The sequence below is a fragment of the Tamandua tetradactyla genome, chromosome 3 (assembly GCF_023851605.1).
Source record: "Tamandua tetradactyla isolate mTamTet1 chromosome 3, mTamTet1.pri, whole genome shotgun sequence".
In the NCBI taxonomy this organism is placed as follows: Eukaryota; Metazoa; Chordata; class Mammalia; order Pilosa; family Myrmecophagidae; genus Tamandua; species Tamandua tetradactyla.
Genome location: NC_135329.1, coordinates 216,343,355 through 216,370,495, shown reverse-complemented (window position 1 = coordinate 216,370,495; position 27,141 = coordinate 216,343,355). Strand labels below are relative to the sequence as shown.

The window sequence follows — 27,141 nt, the reverse complement described above, 5'->3', positions numbered from 1 at the left end:
TCAGTCCCCATCGCGGCCCCGTGGTCACTGTGGGCCCCGTGATCACTGTGGTCAGCGTCAGTCCCCATCGCGGCCCCGTGGTCACTGTGGTCAGCGTCAGTCCCCATCACGGCCCCGTGGTCACTGCGGGCCTCATCGTGGCCCCGTGATCACTGTGGTCAGCGTCAGTCCCCATCGCGGCACCGTGATCACTGTGGTCAGCGTCAGTCCTCATCGCGGCCCCATGATCACTGTGGTCAGGGTCAGTCCCCATCGTGGCCTGTGGTCACTGCGGGCCCCGTCGCGGCTCTGTGGTCACACACAGTCCCCGTCACAGCTTAGCGTCCATGTGATGACCAGCTTCTGTACAGCTGCTGTGACCTCTGCTCTGCCTGTATCCCAGGGCTGGCCCCTCCTAGGCGGTTAGCCCTGCAGACATGTTGCAGTGTGCTCTGGACAAGGCCTCTGCAAACCGAGGTAGAATGTTGGCTGAATTGGGAAGAGCACACGGATGAATTAGGAGAGAACCAGCATCCCTGCAGTGTGGTCATCCACTTTATTTTCATGGCTGATCTTTGGGTCTTCTCATTACAATAGCTTTTTATAATTTTCTCCACAAAGTTTTGTATGTATAATGTTAGATTTATTTTTTGGTTAGAAGATTTGATTTTCTGCTGTTGTAGACGGTGGGTTTTTTATTTTTAAGCTTTTTTACTGCACTTGATTTTTGTATTTTCTTTTTATAGCCAATCAGCCAGCTAAAATCTTAGAATTTCTAAAAATCTTTTGTGGGTTCTTTGGGACTTCTAAGGCAAAGGAAGTTAACTGTAACCATGACACTTTTGCTTCTTTCTGATTGCCGTATTTATTGTCCTGTCTCACTGTGCTGGCCGGAATTCCAGTCCAGAGTGGGTACTGGGCACCCTTGTCTTGTTCTTGACTCTAAAGGGAAGCATCTGACATTTCCTGGTGTAAGAAGGATGTTTACTGTAGGTTTGATCGATTCCCTTTTTCAGGGTAAGTGCATAAATGATTGTTATTTCATTGGCTAAATGCATGCCCTGCATTTATTGTGATGATCAGATGGTTTTCTCCTTTAATTGTTTCGTGTCATGAATCACTTAGAGACTTTCCACTGTTAAACCTCCCCTGATTTCTTGCAGTAAATCCAGCTTGCTTGTGCTGTGTATTATCTTTTTTTATACTTGGCTAGTTTAGGTTTGGTTAGTATTTTATTTAGGATTTTCCATCTCTTTTCTTGGGTCTCATTGGCGTGTAATTTTCCTTTTTTGATATCGAAACCTTTTCTGTTCTCTGGAAGAGTTTATATAAGATTACAACGATGTACTCCTTGAAAGTTTGGAAAAATTCATCTCTAAAATTATCTGTAATTCATATTTTATTGGTGGCTTGTTTTTTTAAGTTTCTCAGAGCTATTTCTTCTTTCTGTTTTTTAAAAATATTTCAATTGCAGAGTCTTCACACACGTACAGTCCATCCATAGTGTGCAGTCAGTGGCTCAGGTCCTCACTGCACAGGTGTGTACTCATCACCACTGTCACCTCCAGAGCATGTAATCACTCTAGGAGAAGAAACAGAAAGAAAAAAACTCATGCTTCCTGTACCCCTTAACCCTCCCTCTCATTGACCACTAGTGTTTCACTCTAGGCGGCTTGATTTTTAACTGCTAATTTAAGTGTTTCAATGGTTTTTTAACATTCTGGCTTTCAGATTCTTATATTGTTTTAATATAATTTTTAGGAATTTGGAATTTCATCTACTTTTTAAGTGCATTAGAATTGAGTTATTCATGATAGTTTCCGTTGGATTTGCTCTGTGCCCTTTTATATATAAAATGATGTAGAAATGTTGTTTCTAACATGACTTCTTCTTCTCTCTCTCTCTTTTTTTTTTAAGGAGAACTTTTATTTTTATGTACAGAAAAATTAACATTTAACCCTGTTTCTAGTGGCAAGTTCTTTGCTTTTCTCCTCCAGTTTGGCGATGTGAGCCACAGATTTTGGACCTGAGACAAGCCTCTGCAGTGGTGGTGGGTCTCACCGCATCTGTCCTTGTGATGGGTCCTGGCAGCTCCCACCAGCTTGGCTAGACTCCTTGGTCTTCCAGGTTGACCTGTGTGAAGGCAACACTGGTGCAGGTCTTCCTGTGGATGAGACGCCCCAGCTGGGCCTTCCCTTGATGATGTACTGGGGAACCCCATTTTGTGACTCAAGGTGGACAGGAAGACCGCCGCTCCATGGGGTCCAGGCCATGTGCTCTCACCACCAACTGGGCCTTCTTATTTTCCACCCATGTGGTGACTGTTCACCCTGCTCGAAGCACGGGTGGCCTCTGAGTGGGGATCCCCTTTGCCGGCAGCTTCGTCCTCAGTCCGGGCCAACAGCCTCTGCTTCCTCTCTTACTTTGCCCTGGTTTGTACTTGTGGGCCAGCTTAAGCAGTCGAGTCGCTGTGTGGTGATCCAAGGCCCGGATGGACTGGCTGATGGCAGTGGGCAGGGTCAGCTGCTTGCAGAGGCTGGCCCTTTGCCGTTGCGTCCGTGTATAGCTGGGCCGTTTGACAATGCGGGTGAGGTCCCTTTTGGGCCGAATATCCTTTCCCATTCCAGAATGCTTGGGCCTTTTCTCAAATGGGATTTACCACCTCCTTGGCCTCCTGCTCTTCACAACAGCAGGGGCTGGGCCCACCTTTTCCTGCTTTGCCTTCTTTCCTTTTGGCATCTTGGGCAACATGGAGAGAGAGCTCTTCTCTCTTTTTCTTGATCAATCATTTTCTGTTTTTTTTAAGAACCAGCTTTTGGCTTTGTTAATTCTCCCAGCTGTACATTTGATTTCTGTTTTTTAAATTTCTGCCCGTATCTTCCTTCAGTGTTCTTTGAAGTCAGACATGCCACTTATTAATTTCTTAGCCTTTCTTCCCTTCTATTATAAACTACAAATTACCCTTGAATTGCAGTGTGGGGTATCCAATAGTTTTTGAGTCTTAGAATTTTTATTTTCATTCTAAGTATTTTTTAAAATTTATATTTTTACAGTATAAGCTTTTCCTTGACCTGTGATATGTTTAGAAACATGTTTTGTAATTTTTGAAGTATAGGAGGTTCCCAAACTATTTTTCTGTTGCTCTACCTGACCGAATTGTGCTGTGGTTAGAAGCACTTGGAACGGGACCAGGATTGCAAAGGGCCGGGGTGAGGAGGGCTCTAAACCCCACCTGTGCCCAAGACCCCACAGCTCTGAGTGGTGCCTTCCAGGCTCTCTGCACGGTGAGGGACCACATCTGGCCCGCATGATTTTCAAAGTTTATAAATCTTCATTTCTGAAGTTTTCTCATCTTGGCTTATCAATTATTGAGAGACAGAGGAGTATTCAAATTCCAAATAATTTATTAAAGACGTGCCCTCAGGGGGGTGGAGCTGCACGACTCACTCCCCATGCCTGGGCTGCGCCCCCTGGCTTCCTCTGGAGAGCAAGACCTGGAGAAGCTGGGGCTGCCCTGTAGAGGAGGGCTTCTGTGGGGACGGATGGCCTTGTGGCTCATGCGGCCCCTTGGCACCGCGTGGTACGAGAGCCCCCCTTAAGCCGATGGCTGCAGCATAAGCATGAGAAACACATCTGACTGACCCCACGAAGGCCAGTCCACAAAGCAGCAGACTCAGCCTACGGAGGTGGGACGCCCACGTGCCGTGTAGGATCCTGAGACAGAAAAGGGACATTAGGAAAAATCGGAGGAAATCTGAATGAATTATGGACGTTACTTTCTAACAATGTATTAGTACTGGCTTATTAATTGTGACAAATGGACCACACTGATATAAGATGCTGATAATGGGGGGCTTGTGTGGGGGGTTTACATGCATTGTCTGTAAGATCTTTGCAATAATTCTGTAAGTTGAAATCTGTTCTAAAATAAAGATTTATTAAAAAATCTCCCAGTACAAAAGTCAGATTGTCAATTTCTACCTGTGGTCGTGGTAAATTTTAATGGATTCTATTTTTTAGGGTGGTGTTCGGTTTATGGAAAAATTGTACAGAAAGTAGAGTTCCCATATACCACTACCATAGCCCCCTCCCCCCCACACACATGCACACACACTTTGCAATAGTGAAGATGATTATTAACGGAAGCCAAGAGCTCACACAAGGGTTCATTCTTGCAGCTGTACAGCTCTGTGGGTTCTGTCACATGCCCACCACGGCAGAGCGTCCTGGGCTCCACCTGGTCACCCCTTACCTGGGCCCCTGGCAACCACGGATCTTTTTATTGTCTCTGTAGTCTGCCTTTTCCAGAGTGTCATATTTGAAATCACATAGTATATAGCTTTTTCAGACTAGCTTTCAGTTTTATTTTAAACTTATATATATTTTGAGGCTATATATTATTCTTAGAAGTTTCAAATTATGTCTTACTGGTGAATAAAAATGTTCTTCATTATTTAGTGACACTTCTTATCCTAAGCAATACTTTTTGCATAAGGTCTATTTTATCTGATATTAATATGCCAAACCCTGCCTTGGTTTGGTTGGCATTTGCCTTATAAAAATCTTAATTACTTTCAAACATTTTGTATCTTCATATGTTCGGTGTATTCTTTATGAACAAATATATCTGGATTTTTAAAGATCCAACCTGACAATCTTTTCCTTTTAACTGGTGATCTTAGTCCATTTACATTTGTTTTACTTATTGATATGTTTGTGAAGTTTCTGCCATCTTACTTTTTGCTATCTAGTTGTCCTTCTTTTATTTAATGCTTTTTTTTCCCATTTTGTTTTGATTTTCTAAAATTTTATTTTGTTTGTATCTTTGTTTTTTCCTTCTCTGGTTTGGAAATTATGTGCTCTATTTCCATTTTTTCCGTGCATTTTCTTCAGCATCTAATGTGCACATGAGAGTCTCGACACCCTTCGTGGACAATACAAGGTTCCAAAACTCCATTGTTCTTGGTCGTGCTTTAGTTCTCTGTTTCTCAATTATTTGCTCGTCTTTCCTTCTTGCGTCTAGATTCTCCTTCCAGCATAATTTTGTTTTTCCTGATGAGTATCCTTTAGAAGTAGCTTTAGTAGACAGATCTGTTCATGAAAATTTTTCTTTTTCTTGTTTATCTGTAAATGCCTCTATTTCACCCTCATTCCTAAAAATTTTCCAGGTGACTTTTTCTCCTTCCATGACATTTAGTATATTCGTAGACTCTCTTGTGGCTTTCATTTTTTAGTTTGAGAAGTATAATGTTAGAATAATGTTGTCCCTTTGTTGACCTGTCTTTTCTGACTGCCTGTAGCATCTTTTGACTTTGTGATCCCCTATTTTATGATGCATTAGGTTTAGATTACTCTTTGTTCTCGTATGTCTTTGAATATGTGTCTTTCATCAGTTCTAGAAATTCTCAGCCCAATATCTCTACAAATATTGCCCTGCTATCTTCATTCTTTCCTTTTGGGGCCATGAATGGACAGATGTTATACCTTTTCATTTTACTTTTCTTTTTTTTTTTTAAACTCTCCTTGTGTTTCTGCTCTCAATATTGCCTCCCTTTGTTGAACACATTTCTACATAAATACCTTCCAATTCTTAATTTTCTCTGTAGTCCTATGATGTTTGTTTCTTAAACCATTCATTGAGGTTTTTAAAAATTTCATCAGTTGTTTTAATTTTTGAAAGTTCTATTTTATACTTTTTCTAAAATCATCATTTAAAAATATATATATATATACTCGTATCTATGATTCATCTTAGAGAAAGGATCTGAGATGATGTCAGCAAAGGGGAAAAGGGCATGAAGTGAGGTGTTGGGGAAGCTGGGTACCAGCTTCCTGGGATCCTTTCCCAGTGCATTCCTGCAGCATGTGCTGACCCCTGCAGCCGTGCGCGGTGACCACTGTACTGTCCACTAGAAGCTCTGCAGCAGTCAGTTTTGATAGTCCCATTGTCTCCTCTTTTTTGTTCATTGTATATGTTTTTTTTCAAATATTGAAGGAAATTTTTATTAAATCAAAACATACAGAAAGATGTTTTTTAGGGGGTAGCTTACTGGATAGTTTTTTGTTAAAGATTTTGCAAGGGTAATTCTGTATTTTGTTTCAAATTAATACCATATGTAAGGTATTTGCTTGACTCTGTCCTTTGATATTTTTGCTGCCTCGTAGTCTTTGCTCTAAGTGCTCACTTGTCATTGGGAGCTCATGTTTGGTTGGCCCTGATGTGTGGAGGGTGTAGGAATGTGACCAGAGGGTGATTTTTTTCCAACAGGAGTTCCACGTGCTTTTCTGGAGCCGGTTCCCACGCCTGGCTGGACTCTGGCTCCGTGCGCCGCACTCCAGACCCCGCTGGGCGCCTGTTGGCTTTGCCGGCCGTGTAGCCGTTGAACTTGCAGCTTTTGGCTCAGTTGTCAGCTTAAGGCCCGGGTTTCTCTCTCTTTTCACTCTGTATTTCTGGCTCCTTGGAGATCCCTTCACAGCTCAGCAGTACCACCAAAATGATATTTTGTAGAGAATCTTAAGTTTTCCACTGCCTGAGGCCATATTGTCAGAAGTGGAAGTTGCCAGTGTTTCCATAAACTCATCCAGACTGTTCCTGGGTCCTTCCACCCATCTTCCACCCATTTCTCGCTCCCCACCTGAGAGTCCACGCCCCGCGATGTGAGCTCAGGAGCAGTCGCCCTTGCCTCTCTACCCTCCTGCCTGCCATCCTGGCAAAGCTTCGTTAAACACTTTGCCTGGTCACCACTTTCCTTCCCCAAGAAGGCCTGTGTTGTGAGGGAAAAACACCAACTCTGTATTCTGATCTCATCTCAAAATTATGATCCCACATCCCCAATGGGCGTTCTCCTCCTCCAGCTTTCCTCTGTCCTTGGCCAGTGTTTTCGTGTTCCCACTCCACAACACCGACTTTGTATCTTCTCCTTCCCTCCAACTTTGAACCTGACCTTCTGAGTTGCTGTGAAGGTAGATTTGTCAGGATAGGAGAGTGGGATATGCTTTATTTAACAGTTTGTGAGATTGATGGATAAATTTAGATGTATAATATATGCGCTCCCATCTGTGCTTTTGATCCTATCCTCTCCTTTCTCCTCAAATGTCCTCCTAGTTTTCTGAGATTTTTAGTCACACTTCTCTACAGCCTATGAATAGTATGCTCAAAGCGCTTATATTAAAAACCAAAATACAACTTTCCTTGTCCCGGGTCTCCCTATATGCCCTACCCTTAGTCCTCTTCATTTTCTGTGACATGGTTAGGGGGTGGCCATATACTTTATTGTCCAAACCAAGACAGTCTTAAGAGTGAAAGTTGCAGCTTTAGGGTGACACAAGTTGCCTGCAGAGGACTGTTCCATGGCCCTGTTGTTGTGTGCCTCCCATACACCCTCGCGAGTCCACCGGCCTCAGCTCTCTTCCCAGACACTGCTGTGGAACCAGCTTCACACGGGGACGCGTGGCTCTCACCTGCCCCTGGCTTTCTGCCTCTGCATCTCCCTGCAAGGGATGCCCGTGGGAACTGGTCATGCTGTCCCAGAGGGTCACCCTTGGCGAGGAGGGGAGGGGCCCAGTGAGGAATGCCTCCCCCTTTCTTTGCCCAGGAGACTGTCCTGAAATGCTAAGGCTCCTTCTGCAGGGTCACTTCTTTGAGCTCTCGGGTAGATGTACCTGGCTCAAGTAGCAGCCACTCAATAACATAGCCTTTTACTGGCTCACCTTCATCCTGGCTCACCTCTGCCCTGGCTCACCTCTGCCCTGGCTCACCTCTACCTTGGCTTACCTCCACCCTGCCTCACTTCTGCCTTGGCTTACCTCCAACATGGCTTACCTCCACCTTGGCTCACCTCTACCCTGGCTCACCTCCTCCCTGGCTCTCACCTCCTCACCAGCTCATTCCCTCTGCCCTGGCTCATCTTCTGGGTCACCTCCACCCTGGCTCACTTCTGCCCTGGCTCACCTCCAACCTGGCTCAGCTCCACTCTGGCTCTCACCTTTCCAGCTTATTCCCTCTGCTCTGGCTTGCCTTCACCCTGGGCTCATCTACTCCTGGCTCATTTTCTCCTGGTTTACCTCCTCCTGGCTTAACTTCACACTGACTCTTACCTCCTTGCTCCTTACCTCCTTGCGTATTCCTTCTGCACTGGTTCATCTCTGTCCTGGCTTAATCCCTCCTGACTCAACCTCTGTCCTGGTTCACCCCCTCCTGGCTCAACTTCTCTTGGTTCAACTTTGCCTTGACTCTCACCTCCTTACTGGCTTATTCTTTCCGTTCTGGCTTGCCTCTCCCCTGGCTCACCTACTCCCAGGTTTATCTCTGCCCTGGCTCCCATCTGTCCTAGTTCCCTTCCCTGTTTCTCTCCCTCACATCTCATGCATCTACTACTTGGCAGCTGAGCTTTGGAGTCAGAGTGTGCTCTCTGGTGAGCCTGGACTCAGACCTTAGAGCCCAGTTCATCCACAATGCAGCCTGCACTCCTGTTTGTCCATCTGTCCTGTCTGCATTCACTTGTGGCTCACTGCTCTGAATGAAGAGGCCTGCTTCAGGGGAGTCTTTGGAATTGTCCTTGCCTTGTTACTGGTCAGGATGTTGAGAATGTGGGTGCGGTTTTCTGTTTTGCGGAAGTGTTGGTGTACAGCAGAGTGGAGCTAGAATGGCAGATGGCTCTTCCCCACTGGCTGTGGAGGAGGCCTGCTGGGACCACTGCCCTCGCCTCCTGCCACAGGGCCCCTGAGCTGGCCCCGCCCTGCAGGGAAGCAGTGTCCATGGGGCTGACTGTCGGCCTGGCATTCCCATTTAGGTGTCCAGAGACGCCATCACCCCAGCGGCCCAAGCTCCTAAGTGCTTCCTGGCCTTCTCCAGGCTACTGCGGGGCCACACCAGGCTGACCTTGAGGTCAAGCCGAAAACCTGGGAAGTGTTTCTATTTTTTTCTTTACTGACTTCCCACGCCCACTCCATCACCAGTTTTTGTTTATTATCCTTCCAGAGTTGCATCTGTTTCACCTGTTTCTGTGGCCCCTACTCCCAGTGATGTGTTGGTGTCATTTCTCCTGGCTTCTAATTTAAAAATTAAATTAGATAAACACAGTGCAGTAAATTATATTTAAAACAAGGTAGTAAATTCTTAAAATTCATCCCTTCCTTATTATGTTATTACATTTTTTCTTGTCTGTGCTCTTGAGGTGGTTCCCGTCTGTGCCTGTATGATGGAGGGTCTCTCTTTGGCTTAAGCCCTGCTGTGACTTCCCAGGCCCCTTGTTCTGGCCCCTGCAGGTGGGACTGGCTCTCTAAGGACTCCTCCTGCTCTTCTCTCCCGCTCGTAATTCCATTCCTGCCTCTAGGCTTCCTGCTGTCCCGGGAACAGTTGGAGCTGCTCGGGCCTCCAGGCCTCCCCGCTGGCCACTACCACTGCTGGGACTCCTCTCTGCTGGCCGTAAGGACCAGTGTCACTCACGGTGAGCTTCAGCCTGGGCTGCCCCTGAGAAGCTTTTCCAGTCAGAGTTAGAGCCGCACACTGAGACAATCTACTGCAGGTCACTTGTCTGCCATTATTCTCTTTAGTTCATTCATTCATTAGTTTATTATCTGTCTCTTGTGACTGGGATCTGCACTTCCTGAGAGCAGGGGTTTAGTCTTTTGTTCTCGCCATGTACTCTTAGCAGCTGGCATGGAGTATATGACTATTTAATGGAATGAATGAAGGGCTGGAATGATGGAATGCTTTGTTTTTAAAATGGTATATAGATGGGGCGGTGCAATGATAACTCAGTGGCAGAATTTTCACCTGCCATGCCAGAGACCTGGGTTCGATTCCCAGAGCCTGCCCAGGCCAAAAGAAAAGTAAAATGGTATATGGATGATGGATATGTATGTATACTTCTGTAGGTATGTGTTCATATATATATGTGTGTGTGTGTGTACACACATCCATAAATGCATACGGACACATATTTGAAAGGACTTGTATTGAGCTAGTAACAGTGAAAGGTTTTTGAAGCTGGCACACTGGGGGCTGTTGGCATTTCTGATAACTTATTTCAGCCATGTCTGTCTTTTTCCTGGTGAAGGGTAGGATTGCATCCTGTACCTCTCGGCTGGAAGGTTGGCAGTACGTGGCTCTGATGTAAAGGCGCGTTTCCTTTCCCTCCTTTTTAAGTTGCGTTGAAGACTTCGGTGTTTGGGTCCAGGGTGAGGGCCCACCGCCACCCTCATTTTGTCTGTCCAGGACCCTGTGCCCATTGCTGGGACTGGTGGGCACGGACTAGTCCCGTTTACCAAGAATGTTTAATGGAATTTGACCCGATTTGCCAGAAACAGTTTTGTATTCATCTGTATTCTTGGTGGGTTTTAATATAAAGGAAGTTTCAGACAAAAAATGTTTCTAAGGGTGTATGACTTGATTTCAGCATGGCAGAAGTGCAAGGCATCCTGGCATCGCATTTTATTTACTTACCTTGGGTCATTGGCATAATTGCAAATGATAGACTGTAAGATATGAATTTCCAGATGGCATTTTTTTCTGGGGGGCGGGGAGGGAAGGGACATTTTCCAAGGTAGGTAGAAGCAAGACCCATTCTGTGTCTCAGGCAGTTGTGGGAACTTCCGTCAGCACTTGACCAGTTGCATAGATGGAGCCTAGAACCCCAGGGTTCTCGCCAACAGACACATCTTATTAAGAGAGGGCTCAAGGCTCCGTCTCCTCTCCTTGATGAATGTCCTGTGGTTTTATTCTGGATTGAAGGCTGGGAGTGCTCAGAGGGCTCCAGTCTCAGCCTTTGGCCTTCGTCATGTAAATGGCCCTCCAGAGTCGTGGAGAGGCCAGGGAGAGGGCTTGGCACTGGTCGTCTTTTCCGGGAGGAGCACCTCTAGCTACTATTCATGTTGTGGCACTCTCTGTCCATTCCCACCTGTGGCACGTCTTGCCCTGCGCCAGCCCTGAAATCTCCCTGCAGCCCCCACTGGCAGGGGCCGAAGCATGATGTGTCGGCAGCCCACTGCAGCTTTTCTGCCTGTGTTGGTTTTCTTTTCAAGCTCACCCTTCCTATCACGTCTGTTCTACCTGCCCCTCTGCTGGGCCCTCCCCCTCCATGCTAGGTGAGGTGAGAGCCCTTGGATTTCCGCTGGGGCAGCTATGCTGCTTCAATATTGGGAATGCTACTTAGATTCTTTGAGCCTCAGTTTTCCCATCTGTAAGGCAGGTATCTCGATCCCACCTCACCTGTTTATTAGAAGGCTTAGAAGGTTGCACATAAGCTGGTAGCAGGGTGCAGGTGAGAGGTGAGTTCCCTAACTCAGTTTCTGTTTCCAGCATGCAAAGCTGTTTGGAGATGAGCAGGAGCTCTGGCTGCTGCCGGCTGTCTGGAGGAGTCTCAAGACTGCTACTTGCCTCAGACGGGACCCTGGACCTTCTTCCTTTCCCCCTGCCCCTCTTGGCATTTGTGTCCCCTTTGCTGCCAGCCCTGGGTCATAGTCTTTGGTGTCGAAGTGTGCATGGGCAGGGAGGGTCTAGAAGCTACTTAGAAGGTACATTTAAGGAAGCCAAACCTTTGGCAAGTTATTCTGATGCATAGTATGAATTATATCTTTGTACTTTAACATTTTTCTTAAAATTTAGATTGTAAAGCATTTTCAAAACTAGCTAAAATGCTTTTAATAGACTTGCAGACAGTACTGCTTGACTGAGAAATTTCTTTTCAAAAGATTGTGGGTGTTGGAGTGTAACTCAGAATTAGTATGATCACACTCTCCCTCACCACTCAGCATGGTGTGCTCACGGATCTTTTTTTCTTTCTGCTTTTTCTTGCTGTCTTCATGGGACTTGAAGACTAACGGTCTGACGCTGGTGGTAGCACACTTTTATTTCTAAGAAATCCCACAGTCTCCAAGTGGCCTTTGCCAGTAGGGAGCTAAGGGTGGAGGTGGGCTCTGCAGGGAAGGCAGTTGCTTTCTTTATTTTGTTTCCTCCAGGCCTGAGGGCTGGAGCCTTGGGCCTTTGCTAGGCCGGTAGTGGCCCGAGAGCTGTGTGGGCCTAACTGAGGTAGAAAGGCAGCCGTGTGTTCTACCTGAATTACTCGGTGCTCTTGGGAGCTGTGGATGTGCTTCCAGGGCTCTTGGGAGGTGGGTCAGGCTGTGTGGCTGCTTCTTTATTAAGCAGCTTGCACTTCCCTCCGTGGTTCTGCCAGTGCCTGGGGCCCTATTGGCACAGACCCGATGAGCCTACAGAGATGTCCCGGATATCAGCGCCTGCCTAGGGGTGCAGACAGGCGCAGAACTGGTCTTTGGCTGTGCGGTGTGGTCGGACACGGGTTCTGCTGTCCTCTTGTGCTGTTAGCGTTGGCATTGAGGAGATCCTAGCCGCACCCTTTTCAGTTGCTTCCCGCCAACCTCGTTGCCAACCCTGTGCCCCTTGGCAGGAGGTGGGGGCTCTGGAGCTGGCGGCCCGGCGAGTGGGGCCTCTTGGACCTGTGCGTCGGAGCTTGCACTGAGCCCCTCCTCTCTCTCCCTCCTGGGGTGGCCTTGAGCTGATGCTCCTCTGGCCCTTTCCCCACCCCCTTGCACTTGGCCTGGCCTTTGGAAGTCCAAAGGGGAAATGAAAAAGAAGTTGCCTCCCCCGATCTCCGGGAAAGCACAGAAGCCTGGATGCCAGATTGAAGCCCTTGGTTGCCTACAGCTCGGTTGTTCCCTCAAGATGCAGATGAAATTGTGGTTTTTTTCTTCTTTTAGTCACCCTTCATCAAACATGCAGCCTCCCGGCGGCTGGGAAACAGCACTGGGACGCTTGGAGGTGCTCAGTGCCCGGAGCTCTTCCCTGGGCTGAGGGGTGGGCCATGGTCCTGCAGTGTTAGAGGGCATGCATGTGTTTGGGTCGGGGTTGGGTCGGTGTTGGTGAGCAGGGAAAGGAAGTTACAGGAAGAGCTAAGAGGGCACACGGACCTGCCCACTTTGTAATGGCCTCAACCTCTAGACCCTAGGGTGGCACCACTCCCCTGATTGCTCAGTCCTGTGGCCGGCAGGGTCTGCCCAGGCCACAGGCTGCTCACTTCCCAGGAAAGGTACCCATGGCCCCGGGGCCCCTCTGCATGCACAGATGCCCTCTCTACGTCAGCCTGCAAGGAGTGCTGCCAGCTGTCTGCCCTCCCAGCCCCCATCAGCACCCTGACTCCGGCCCACGCCTACTCTTTGTCAGACCTGCACAGTGCCGCCCCTGTTCAGCCCTTGCCTGCACCACACCCCCCCTTCCCGGTGCTGTCCCTCTAGGTTACCGCATCCAGGCCCTTTCCTGACCGCATGTGGTCCTCCAGCCTCTTTTCTTGTCCCAGGCTCACCCCACTGTTCCTGCGTTCTTCTCTCCATGGCGCTGCCAGTGTGTCTGCTGGCCAACCTGCCTGGAAGGCCCCCCTGTCCCTCAGCAGTTTCCTCACTTTCTTCAAGGACTTTCTTCCTCTAGGAAGCTTTCCCAGCCCAAGTGGGTGATGGGGGCTTGCGCTTGCTCCCCACAGTCCTTGCCTTACAGTTGCTCTTGGTGCCACAGGGGTGGAGGAAGTTTCACTGTGAGGTCCACAAATGCAGGGATTGGGGCTTCCCATCTTGCAACCTTACCATGCTACAGAGGCTTGGGGCTCTGAGGGCCCCGGGCTGTGGACTCAGCGAGTCCAGGTCAGGGTTTGGTGTGCGGGAGGCAGGCATGGGTGCTCATGGCCCAGGCATGCCCCAGGTCTTGGATGTGCACACTTGCACAGCACACACGCGTGCGTGCCTGCACACTCCCACTTCTACCTGGCCTGGCCAGCCTCACCTCGTCTGCCCTGCTGCCCCTTGGCCTTGTGAGAACACTCGGGCTACTTTTTGTGTGCCATCACAGGGCACCCTCCACATTTTTAGGTGCCTGTGTGGTGGAGCCTGTGAAAGTTCAGCTTGGTGGAGCCTCCTGGTGCATGGGGGATTTCTTGGTGAATCAGCAAGTTTGTCCTCGTGTCATGTCTGTGTCAGCCCTGTGCTGGGACGATTATGAATCATTCGCTTGCCTCTTGATTTGCGTCAATCAAACCACATGTGAAGAAAGCAGCTGTGAGGAGGCGCTGCCGGCAGCTTGGCGTCCAGTGGGGGCCACTTGCCAGGGACAGCCTCAGAAAGACAGCCTGCTGTGCTCGTCCTGGCAGTCTTGGCCGCATGCCTGGTGGCCCCAGGGCCCAGCGTGGCTTCCGGCCTGGGCTTCTCGCTCCCGCCACCCCCAAACCACCATTACCAACACAGGAGTGGCTGAAATGGTTTTTATAGCTTTTCTCTGCTGTTGACTGGTTTCCCTTGGGTGAGCCTGTGGTGATTGGTACATATTTACAACTGTGGAAATGTTTACCATTTAAAGCAGATTCCCTGATCCTTCCTTCTCTGTCACACAAAATACCTTTAGGATGTGGCTCCTTGAAAAGGCTCCTTGTAGGAAAGGCTGCACTGGAAAGGCACACCACTGTGTCCCTGCCAAAGGAGGGGTTCCCAGCTGCTTCTCTGGAACCTCCCACTTATTTAATGGAGCAGCCTCTGGGTTCGAGCTTGTTCTCCGTGGCGCCCCGGAACAGCGCTGCACTGTGCTTGGTGGGGGGAGCCCGCGGCCTGGGGCTGGTGGGGCCAGGGCCCCCTGAGGGACCACTGCCAGCTTAGGGTTTTCTTTCTTGAGGTAGGCGATCTAGTTTCTCATTTTCACTCCAAGGTGACCTCTGTAATTATTGTGCTTTCTGTAGTAGCTCGCACCCTTCTTACCTGGTGGAGGGCACCATTGCTGAGACTCTGGAGACCAGCCCCCTGCCCTCTACTGGGCCACTGGCAGCAGTTCTTTGTTAGCACGCACTTTGCACTCAAGGTCAGGCAGGGACTTCATGGCACATTTAGGTTAGCCAAGTTTTTACCTCCTTTGGCTAGGTATTGGAAATATGATTAGCTGTGACCACTCTAGAGAATGTAGAAACATTAGTGTTCATTCGTTATTTCATCTTTTGAAAATTCTCCCTGAATCATCTCAGACAGTGTGACCTCCGGAATGGTAAACAAACCGAGGGTGTTTGCAACAGCTTGCAAACTCATAAACCCCAAATAACAAATACCACACAGAACAGGACGGAGGAAAACCTAGCTCCAACCCAGTTCTTTCCTTGGATATCTTTCTGCGTTTTATTATGGAAAATATCAAACATGTACAGAAGTGAAGAAGCCAGAATGAGAATGACCAGCTCCAGCAGTGGTCAGCCAGGGCAGGCCTGTCTCGGCGGTGCCTGTGTCCCTCCCTGGTTTATTTTGAAGCCAGTTCTAGCTGTCATGCCCTATCTCCAAAAGATAAGAGCTCTTTAAAATGTAGCCATAATTACATTATCACTCCTAAAATAGTCATACTATCAAGTATTGTCATTGTTGAAAATCCCCAACTGTCAGCTTTTTCCCCCGTAGTCTCTTGTTGCTCTTGTTCCTATAAGTGTATTCTAAGGGCTGAGATGTCCTGCATGGTTCGTTCACGAGTTTCCTTGGCCCTCTGAATCTTGCTCCCTCTCCCTTTCTCCTTCACGTTTTGCCCATCGAGGAGCTTCGCTGGCCATCCTGCCACGAGTTCACAGCTAGGCCTTCACGGCGTCCCTTCTCCCCAGGGCCTCCTGGTCGCCTGGCCGAGTGCCCAGGCATGGTCAGAGTCAGATTACGTCATAGGGGGTGTGGGCTGTCCCCGCTGGGTGGTCTGCATTGCCCAGTGTCGGTCATTTATTCATCAGGGTTGCACAGGTGGCTGAGGCTTCTCTCCCTCACGTGCTCACCAAATGCTTCTGCAGAGAGAAGTGGCCTCACCTCAGCTGCTGGCTCAGGAAGGAAACACTTTTTCTAATTGCCAGTTTTCAGAGTCATGACCTGGCTGCCTTATAGCAACTAAAGATGACCCATGAATTTTATCTGTTTATTTATACATTTTCCCTTTTATTTTTTTTTAAAGCAATTGCAGGTTTATAGAAAAATCATGTAGAAAGTACAAAATTCCCATATATCCTCCTCCTTCACCCGCAGCTTTCCCTATTATTAACATGATGCATTAGTGGTATCTCTGCTTTAACTGCTGAAACAATGTTATAATTATGTATCAGCTGTAATCCATAGTTTACGTTAGGGTTCATCTCTTTGTGTTGTACAGTTGTATGCTTTAAAAAAAAATTATTCTGGTGACATATATAATCTAAAACTTCCCAAATTAACCACTTTCAAATAGACAATTGAGTGGTGTTAATTACCATCACCACCATCCATTACTAAAACTATTCCATCACTCCAAAGAGAAACTCTATACCAAATAGCCTCAATTCCCCATTCTCCACCCCAACTCCTATCCCTGATAATTTGTATACAGGTTTCTTTTTCTTTTTTTTTTTTTTATACAGGTTTCTGACTCTGAATTTGCTTATTCTAGTTATTCCATATAAGTGAGATCATGCAATATTTGTCCTTTTGAGTCTGGTTTATTTTGCTCCACATGAAGTAACCTCTTCAAGGTTCATCCCTGTTGTCACGTGTATCAGAACAGCACTCCTTTTCACGGGTGAGTAATACTCCGCTGCATGTGCAGCCTGCACCTTGCTACCCGTTCCTCTGCTGATGCACGCTGGCTTTGCTTCCATCTTTTGCCAGCTGTGTATAATGTTACTGTGACATAGGCGTGCAGATGTCTCTTTGAGTCCCTGCTCTTCTTTTGGGTGTTTACCTAGGAGTGGGTGTTTAATTTTGAGTATACATATTTCATATGTTGTGCTCCTTTGCCATCATGCTTTTCGGTATTCAAATTATCCCTTCTTTGGCCAGTGGGAGCCCCTTCAAGTGGCCCCTGAGCTCTTCTGACCCTTGCAGCCTTTGAGTGCTTCACTGCGCTCTCCAGCTCTGCATGACAGGACGGTCCAGATGCAAATGCCTCAGATGACTCCTCCTCCCCACCCCCAGCCCTGATCTGGAAGTAGCTGTTTATCCGAGGAGTCTTGGTTCCTTTTGGAGGGAAATGGGATTCTGTATCTTTTTAAAAACTGCATTTGTAACTGTGAAAGGGCTTCCTGGGCCATCCTAGCTCCGGCCTGGAGCAAATGGGGAGCGTTGCCATCTTTTGTGCAGAGGACTGGGGTGCTCGCATCTGCCCTTCTAAAGGCGCCATGGGCCGCGGTTGGGAGGGAGTCAGGGGCCTGTGCCCGGGCTGGGGAGAGCAAGCCTGGGCAGAGCATGGTCTGGACGCATCCCTGGTTCTCTGGAGGACAGCTGCTTTGTTCTCCCTGCATTGTTTCCTCTTGCTGCTACAACATATTTCCTTGAAAGTGGTGGCTTAACGTAGCACAGATTTCTTATCATTCTGGAGGCTGATGTGTCCCAAGTGAATTTTACAGCAGAGCTGTGTTCCTTCCAGATGCCAGTAGAGAGTCTGTGTCCTCTCACCCTTCCCAGCGTCTAGAGGCCACCTTCATTCTTTGGCTTCGGCCCTCCTGCATTCTTCAGAGCGCATTGTGCTGACCTCTGTCTCCACATCTCCCCCTGGCTTCTGTGCCTCCTGCCCCCTCTTCCAAGGACCCTTGTGATGACCCTGGGTCCTAGGGAACATCCAGATCATACCCCCCCCCCCCCACACACACACACACTGTCCCTGACATCTGCGGTGTCCTTTTTCCCACGTCCCATGACATACTCACAGATTCCGGGATTAGCATTTGGGTGTCTTTTGGAACCTCCTATTCAGCCTGTCCTGTGCCCTGGCTTCGACACATTGTCCTGACCTCTGAAGGCCGTGGCTATCTTGGCGGCTCTTGGGCTAGGCCATGAGGTGCAGGAGGGGGAGGGGTGATGTCATTTCATGAAAGTGGGTGCAGTGTGGGCAAGGTAGGTACAAAGCGAGTGCCAACCACGGATGCCCATCTTGAACTCTGCAGCTTCCTGCCCACCTCACCTCTGCCTGAGGTCAGAGAGCACCGGCCCTTGCCCTCCAGGAGCAGCTTGTGTGCTGTGGGGACCAGCATAGGTAGGCGCTTTTCTGGTGCTGAGGTCCACCCATGGAGGGGTCTCAGAGGGCTGTGAGCTCCAGGTATCTCTGGCAGAGGCCCTGCTGAAGTTCGTTGAGGGCTGTTCTTACCACACTCTTTTGGTCTAGAAGAGTTCATTCTCCCTAATGTTTTTATTTAACTGTAGAGAAAACACCTTATTTTCTACCACTCCATCACCTTCTGTGGCTTCTCTGTTGCCCCTGAGCAGATGCGGCAGTGCCTCCACCACACGCAGGTTTCCGAGGACCGGGCTCCCAGCACCTGGGGTGTGGCTGTTTTCAAACCATTCACACACTCTGCTGGCCCCAGGCCCTCTCTTCCCCTGCCTGCTCCCCTGTGTCAGAGGCGGGGACGGGCACTGATGCCTGCTTGTAAGGAGAAGAGCTGGGCTCGGCCTGGGACTTGTTCTCCTGGCCAGATGCCTTTCCTTCTTTGCATTTCACTAGGACCTGACCGGTCTGCAGAGCAGTCTTTTGCAGTCTCATGGGAGGCCTGGTTTTCCTTCTGGGTCCTCTCCTTAGCTCACTGGCTTTCCCAGCATGCCGGACTCTGGCTTCTTCAGAGTTCTCTGTGCCCTGGAAGGCAACCCATGCCCAGGTCAAAAGCAGCTGACCCTACCACGTTCCTGGCTCAGGGACATGGTGACTCAGTCACCCTCTTTTGAGGTTTGTGTCCAGCTCTGGGCGTGCTTGGAGTGTCCTGAGTCCCAGGTGCTGTGTAGCCCCAAGCTCCCAGGTACCCGTAGCTTGGCCTCCCGTGGCTTCCTGATGGGCAGGGTGGCCAGTGTGGGCGCCTGCTCTTGTTGCAGGTGGGTGGGTACAGCTCACTCGGCCGTGTGGCTTACACCCCACAGGCCTTTGTCTGTGCCGCTGTCGCCCAAAGGTCGGTGCTGAAGATGGCTGTCGGCCTGTGGGCCTTTGCCGGCCACAGTGTGTGGGCCCGGCGCTCCCACCTTCGTCTCTTCCCCATCCAGGGTGGGCCTGCACAGGGAGAAACTGAGGCAGGAACGCAAGACCAAGCCCCAAAGCCATCTCTGGGTGGGCTGGGCCCTCTGTGCCCCGTGGTCTTTCACGTATGTGCCAGAGGCTTCTGGGGCCTAGAGAAATGGGAGGTGGCTCGTTTCTTCCCGACAAGAACAGGGCATCCAAGCACGTCCGGAACTGGACGCAAACCTCAAAAAAGGCAAGTCCCCAAGCCAGGAGCAAGCCTGGGTCAGCTGCTTTTGAGGACAAGAACGGGGAAGTAGAGATAGGTATTTGTTTTCCGTAGCAGCTTTGTGGAGGTATAATTCACATGCCACCCGGTCACCGTTTACAGTGTACAGTTCAGTGGTTTTTAGTTTTGTCACAGAGTTGTGCAACCAGCACCAAGAACACTTTCATCATCCCGAGAAGAAACCCAGACCCACTAGCCATCACCTCCTCTTCCCTCCAAACTCCCCCTCCCCCCAGCCTTGGGCAACCACGAAGCTGCTTTCTGCCTGGCAGGTTTCCTAATGCCGGCATTTCGTATAAATGGACTCATCTGACGTGGTCTTTTGTGACTGGCTTCTGTCACTTAATATCAGGTTTTCAAAGTTTGTCCATGTTGTAGCATCTATCAAGACTTCATTCCTTTTTATGTCCAAATAATATACCACCGAGTGGCTCTACTAAATTTTATTTACCGTTCATCTGGTGACGGGAATCTCTTTCCAGTTGTTGGCTGTTGTGAAGGAAGCTGCTGTGAATATCCATGTGCATCTTGTTGTGTGGACTTGTGTTTCCGTCTCTCGTGGTTACGCCCAGGAGTGGTACTGTCGGATTATCCGGTAACTGGGTTTAACCCTACCAAACCATTTTCCAAAGCAGTAACACTATTTACCCAGGAGTGGGACTGTTGGATTATCCAATAACTGGATTTAACCCTACCAAACCATTTTCCTAAAGCTGTAACACGATTTTGCATCCCCACTGGGAGTGTGTGAGGGTTCCAGCTTCTCCACATGCTCACCACCACGTGTCACTGTCTCTCCGAGCAGAGCCGTCCTACGGGTGTGAAGCAGTATCTCATTAAGCTTTTGGTTTGCATTTCCCTGATGACGCATGATGTTGAGCATCTTTTCATGTGCTTATTGGCCATTTGTATATCTTTGTAGAAATATCTGTTCAGATCCTTTGCCCCTATTTTCTTTTCATTGTTGCGTCTTAAAGGTTCTTTATATATTCTGGGTACAAGTTCCTTCTCAGATACGTGATTTGCAAATATTCTCTCCCATTCCATGAGTTTTTCTTTTCACTTTCCTGACATCTTTTTTTATTCTTTATTTTGATAAATCCAGCTGATTTCTCTTATTGCTTGCGCTTTGGTGTCAGAGATACCTACCGAACTAAGTTTTAAAAATGATGATGTGGGTTTCAGAGAAAGTGTGGACCTCCTCTGAAGCACTGGCTTTTGAATTAATGTTGATTGTAAGTGCTAAAAGACTTCTGGGGGCTGTTGGGAGAGGCTTATTTCATTCAATGCCTTCTAGCCTCCAAAGTGTTGTTTTTAATTGAATGTCCATGGGAAAACGGCCAAGTAAATTGAAGGTTTCACAGAGAGAGCAGAGTTTCTTTGTTGACCTTTTGAAATTATTGTTACTGTGTCTTTTTGTCAGGATTGTGCAGTTTGTTGGAATCCAGTGTCATGGTGTGAATTTTTATTGAGATTGTGTTGGGCTTGTCTTTACTTGTTGAATGTTGCAGCATTGGAGAAGTTTTCCTCCTCAGAACAAAAGTCACCATGTGGTTTACAGATGAAGTTCCCTGTGACCAAAGCCTGTCTGGGTTGGCTGGTGGGTTTGTCGGGCACACAGTGCCCCCGGGAGCTCCCTCCACGGCACGCAGCCTGGTCTGGGGGGTGACCTGCCAGGTTGAGAGCCCTGGAGGCTGCCTGCAGAGCCAGCCGGGCCCCTTCTCAGTGCCCCGAGCATGGCTGCATGCTCCGTCAGGGAAGCTCCAGGACTCCTGCCAGAGTAACTGGGTCCTGGCACGGTCTCTAAGAATCAAGAGGCGTTCTCTGTACTGCTGTGTGCCCCAGGCTTTTCCAAACCGGGCAGTTTGAAATTAGACAGTAACTAGTAAATTTTGGATTACTTTAGAATTAGACTGCTGATGTCTTTTGCCATTAAAAAAGAAACATAGTTAACAGCAACCTTTTTACTAATTTTAAATTCTGAATCTTTTGTTACTGTCAGTTGCCATTTGAGAAAAGGGAAGGGTTGCATTTCTTTGGCAAATAAACACTGTCCTTTGAGTTGCAGGTGCATTTTGGGCTATGTAACTAGTTAGAAAATATTTGTTATTTATTGGGTAGGCACTGTCTTCCTGAATGAGGAAGGGTGCCTAGTCAGGAGCCGGCTCACCAGTGTAGAGTTTATTCTATTTGGTTTTTCCAGTCGGTGGCTATATTGGTCTAAGAGCTCTTGGAGACGACAGGTGGTATTCACTTGCGTTCACATCAGTCACCTCGTTATCTTACTTCTTCTTCATTAAATGAGCGGTTTAATGACTTTTGAAATACTGGACATTTGCTCTATCTGTATGTAATAAAAAGATGTTGATTAAGTAGAACTTATTTTGTAGTGGTGGGAAAGAAACAGTGGGTCAGTTCCTGGGAAGTTAAACCTCTAATCAGAATGTGAATTATCAGTGTTTTTTAGCCCCATGTATAAAACAAACAATTTAATACGCATTTTCAGTTCTCATTTGTAAACGTCCCCTCCTTTTCTTTATCACTGTGCTTGGCTCTGTCACACTGCACTGTTGCCTGAGTTTTTGGTTGTTGTTGGTTCTGCTCTTTTTCCTCCCCAGTTGAGCCAGTGGAGGGACAACTCAAACGTGTCCCACTGAGACTACAGATTTCTCCCGCTGGCTTGCTAAGAATTCCCTTCTAGGTCTCAGTTTTGTCATCCCCAGCATGGGCACATGTCTGTTTTATTAGCCATGAATTTTCATATGTGGTAACATGGAATAAGGCTATATTGCCCTCGGGCATTGGGCCAGTGCGGCCGTCCAGACAAAGCTGTCAATGCAGCCGACCCAGAGTTGGCCTTCCCCCAGCACCCACTGGGACCACTGGGCTCTCATCCTCTGCTTTGGGCATGTTGGGCTTGGTCCCAGAACGGCAGTGCAGGCTGTCCTAAGCAGCGACCTTGAGCACAGGCTCTCTCCTGGCGGCCACTTGCCTGGACTCCTTCACTGTGAGTCGCCTGTTCTGATTTGGTATAAAGACACGTTGAGGGGCAGGTAGGGAAGACCTCCATACCCCTCCAAGCCACGCGTGCATGTCATGCCATACCTGTGATTGATGGTGAACAGTCCGGGAGGCATGGGGGACTGCGTGGTGACTGTTGGCGCTGCGACTACACTTTGTGACCTGTGGACCATTTGCACTTTCCTCAATAGTTTGAATCAGTTAAGATTTCAAGAACTTCTGCGACTTTTGTAACTTCTGACCCCAACTCTGTGGGTAAAAAATTCAGTCACCAACTGCAAAGACTGCAGTAACCCAATCAGTTCAGGTCTGATTCCACCTGGGCTCAGGCCGGACCCCAGGCTCAGGGTGAGCCCCTTTGAGACCACACTGCAGACACCATTTATAACCACACTCTGACCAGCTGGCCTCAGACTCGGGGGTTCCTACTGCCTTCACAGTGTCGATAATTTACAAAGTGCACAGAAAACCCTGTGCTTACGATTATAGCTTTAATATAGAAAAAGGATACAAATGGCAAGAGGCCAATAGAAGAGAAGTGCAGGGCGAACTGGGAGGGCTGAGGCGCGAGCTTCCTGATCCTCTGCCCACACTGGGCACCTCCTGGCCCAGAGGTTTGTCTTACCAGTGATGGAGTTCACGGGGCCTTGAATGTCCATGCTAACCTGGGGTTCATACATTCAGAACCCAGTCTGCAGCCCCTCCTCTCCCGGGGGACCCTGCCCCCGAGTTACCCTAAGACTGCAGGTGTGACTGGCTCCACCCTGTTGTCCCAGGACCGTATATGAACCACCAGGTGTGGTCCTGGCCCTCCGTGAGTAACCAGAGACACTCTTACCACTGCAAACCCGTTTCCCTCCCCAGGAACTGGGCCTGAGACCACCAAGTCTTTCCTTCTGGAGGTTCCTACTTGGACCTCCAGGGCAGGACTGCAGTGCTGCGCTGTCAGCGAGAAGGCCATCCTGCAGGGAGGTAAGCCTGGGGGAAGGTGGGGCCTGGGCACGCACGTGGCCCTGTCAAGGGGTGCAGGGCACTGACCTTCTCTTTTGGTCCAGGAGACTGAGGCTATGAAGGAGTGATCCTGCAAAAGAGTTCCTGTCTCCCGGCCCCTCCTCAGTGCACTGCCCTGGAGTTGCAGCCCAGGCTCCCAGGCACTGAGGCTGTACCCTAAAGAAGGTGTCCTGCAGGTGCCAAGAAGCTGGACCTCACCCTTTCTAGGGCATGCAAACTGCACATTGCATTAGTTCTACACACACACACACACACACACACACCTGTGTGTAGTGTGTATTTAAGTATGTATATGTATAATGAGGGGATGCTCTGATGCTTTTCTTCTTTTAGTAAATTAAATGTTGCAGTGCAAATTAAGAGTGTTTTTTAATTGAAATTTTACACAAGTGATAGTTGAAAGGGCACCTGCCTTAAATTCAGCCCTAGAGGTGATTGGTCCTTGATACATTTCTTGCCAGTGCTATTAGCATATACTTCCTTTAATAGCCAGCTGAATTCAGTTCTTTTGTCTGGCTGCTGCTGCTTTCTTCTCTTTTGTTGCGGGGGTGGGGCACCTTAGGTCAGGGCTCTGAGCCTGGGGCCTGCTGGTCAAAGCTTCTTGGAGCTCTCCTAGGCAGTGCCCCCGCCTGCCCTGGGTTGCCTGGTGGCGTCTCTGCCCAGGCGCGGACTGCCCGTTCCTTCGGGTCCCTCACTGTTTCCCACCGTTGGCCCTCAGCTGGTCTTGGTTAGCCATGGATGGGAAGGCAGAATGGAGTCAGTGCCAAGGCCCCTGGTTTGTGCAGTTTCCTGGGGTCCCTGTTCCCTTTTCTCTGAGTGGGCCTTGCAGGGCCACGTGCTCTGCCTTCCCCAGGCCTGGGGCCTTCCTTTCTGTGGGGAGGGGAGGGTTCCTGTCCCCCAGGGTCAGTATCAGCAGAAAGCATCATAACATTTGTATAAGTGTTCGGTAAAAGTAAGCAAGCATGAAGTATTTTGATTCCTTTTTGTGATAAGTTAGAACTTGGGAGAGACATTTGTTTTCTTTCATGAGGATAACTTTATCCTTGACTTCTGCCATGTTTACTCAGCATCTTTTTGAAATCACGCTTTACCCTGAGAAATTCTAAACCCCATTGTCATCCCTGCCATCTCTTGGCACCTTCTCTGCCTGCAGGAAGAGCAGGCCCTGCCTCTGGCTCCTTTGCCTGTCCCCAGGAGACACCCAGGCCACAGCTGCTTGCAGGGCCCAACACTGCGTCCCCAGGGGCTGCTTGGGGATGGTCAGCATCCTTCCCGCACACGCGTGCCTTGTGAAGAGGAGACACTCAGCAGGGACATTGACTGAAGAACTGAGCTAGTAAAAATTAGAGTTGAATGAATATGAACCCTCTTCACAGCATTTCCTGGTTATTTTAGTAAACCTTTGACTCAATTTAGACAAGAGTTAGAGAAAATTTTGATTTATGCATGGAATTCAAGTACAGCTTGTTGTTTGATCTGAAGTTTTTAGAATAATGCTTGATGATCTTTGTCTTCTTAGGAAAACACCTTCATTCTTAGCTGAAATGGTATTTGAAAGATTATCTGTTAGGAATCAGAGGAATTACTGTCTAAAAGTTCAGAAGCTAGAAACAGTGAACAGCAGTATGCTTTGTGTTGGAAACTAGCTCTGGCCGTGAATCATCTGCTCCCCTGGTGGAGGAAGAGATGGAGGGGCTGGCTCAGGAGGCCTGGCCCAGGAGCGGAGCTCGCTGTGGGGGTGCTGATGGCTTCTCCACTGGGTTTTGCTCTCTGTTGCTGTGTCACCATCACAGAGTGTCTGGGCTGCTGCTGCACTGGCCCTGCCGAGTGCGAGCCCTCACAGTTGCTGTGCCTCTCTGGCTCTCACACTGCTTCGTTGCTTCCTCTCCAGGCTCCTTCGGGAGGAAGCGTTCTTGTAGCTGTGGTTTGGTTTTCCGATTTGTGGCTGGTGTCTCTGGTACAGCTCTCTATCGCTGCTATGGGCATGGAAACCTTCCAGGAATGGCTGTCCGTGTTTTCCTGTTCACCTCGTATCCTGAGGGGCTTGGGGAGTTTGCGATGGCAGGGCGCATGGGCCCCTGGCGCATCTTTACTCCTGACAGTCTCCTGCTTGAGGGTCTTCTGTCACCGGCGATTCAGGTTAGTGCGGTTCTGACTTGGTGTGGCGAGGGCCGCATGGTGGTCGGTGACAGCCGATTGGCTTCTACACACTATGAACATTGTGGCTGGAGTGGCATTGCCAGGTGCTGGCACCTCCCCAGCACTGGTCACCCCTCCCACAGCCCCGGCAAGCCAGCCCTGATGTCTCTGCTCAGTTCTAGATGGGACCCCCAAGGCTTAACCCCAGAAGAGCTCAGGTGGTGTGTCCAAGAGGGTTCTCGACTGGTCACTTTCCCTTTCTCAGTCCATCCCGAGGATTTGCTGGGTGGAGCCACAGAGGAGTCTGGGGTGACTGTTGATGGCCCAGCTTCGTCCCCTGTGGCTTAGGGTTTTGCAAATGAGGCTGGAGGAGATGAACCAGACTGCCCGTTGTCCTTGGGACCCCAGCAGTATAGGCCAGTATAGGCGTGGGTGGGGCTGAGGCAGGGTGGGCAGGGTGAAGGAAGGGTTGCTTCCACATTGAAAGTTCACAGGGAAAGCTGTCTGGCAGGTGTGGCCTTTGAGGGGCCTGAGGAGGGGTTTGAAATAAAAGGGGTGGGGTGTAGGCTGTCGGCCGTTACCAGGGAGCTTTGTGGAGCCCACAGTTCATTTCTTGGACCAGGTGGTTCAAAATTTTTCAGAGAGAGCAGGCCTTGTGCCGTCAAAGTATGGACGCCTACCTTTGGGGCCCCTACTCTGTGGGCCCCCTGGAAGGCAGAGCTTGTATGGGACAGGACCAGGTGGGTCCAAGCAGGCAGGTTGGGGGCCTGCAGACTGGCTGACTGCAGACGATGGCTGGGCATGTGGGCTGCAAGTTGGTTCTGAGGCCAGAGGCCTGCCCACCCCAGCACCCTGCTCTCACAGCCCCTCCCTGCCCTCCCGAGGGTCTGCACGTGGGAGCAGCAGCTACGGCCTCCCTTTGGCTGCAGATAGTGTAGAGAGGCTCCAGGGAGGCAGACTTGCTGTGCAGAAATGGGGTACCAGCACAGTCTGAGGAGTTGCCAGGCAGGTGGAGAGGACCCTTTCTTTTTGTTACTGTGGGCCATGGGCGAAGTCAGTCCCCGTATTCTGGACCAGGAGCTCCCAGAGTAGAGGGGCACCCGTGGTCTCAGGTAGCATCCTTTACTTGCTGGTCACAGGTGGCTCTCTGTTGTGGCCTGACTTTGTCGTAGCAGTGTATGGCCTTGGTGTGTGTTTAGCTGACTTTTGCACCTGGCAATCGAGGAAGTTTTGGGGCTGCCTTCTCTCTCAGGCAACCCCCTGCCAGTCCTTCAAGCCTGTGCATCTTGCACAGGCCTCAGTACTCTCTGTGGAGGCGGCTGTTAGAAGCAGACATAGAGGGCATTCCTTTCCCTGCCCCTGAGGCCCTCATGCACCTTCCTTGGGTTGATACAGAATGGGCAGTTTCCGGGGTCCTGTATGTCCCTATAGACGTGCAGATTCTGCCATACTGGGAGTCAGCTGTGAGCTTGTGGAAGGGGTAGTGGCTCTGGACTTGACTCCTGGCCTTCCCCAGCAGTCCACCAGAACTTCCTGCTGATTCTAAAGTACCAGTTTTCTCCTCTGTTCGGTGAGGCACCGAGAGAGCCCAGGGATGGCCTGGGAATGTGCCAAATGACCTTTCTACTTCCCTTGGCCCTTGGGTGACTGTCCTGACTCATGGCATGAGGGATGGAGGCATCCCCAGAACTGGCAGTGGGGCTGGGGGCCCTTGCTGGGCCCACCTTTCAGTCCTTTGGCCATG

The 27,141-nt window shown here is 49.4% G+C and overlaps 1 protein-coding gene and 1 pseudogene across 10 annotated transcripts in view; one reads left to right on the top strand and one right to left on the bottom strand.

Annotated features, from left to right (window-relative positions):
- HDAC4 (histone deacetylase 4) overlaps positions 1-27,141 on the top strand; it is a 410,616-nt gene that overhangs the window by 131,008 nt on the left and 252,467 nt on the right. The gene's annotated exons all lie outside the window — the stretch shown is intronic.
- On the bottom strand, positions 211-2,718 carry LOC143676881 (large ribosomal subunit protein eL8 pseudogene; annotated as a pseudogene).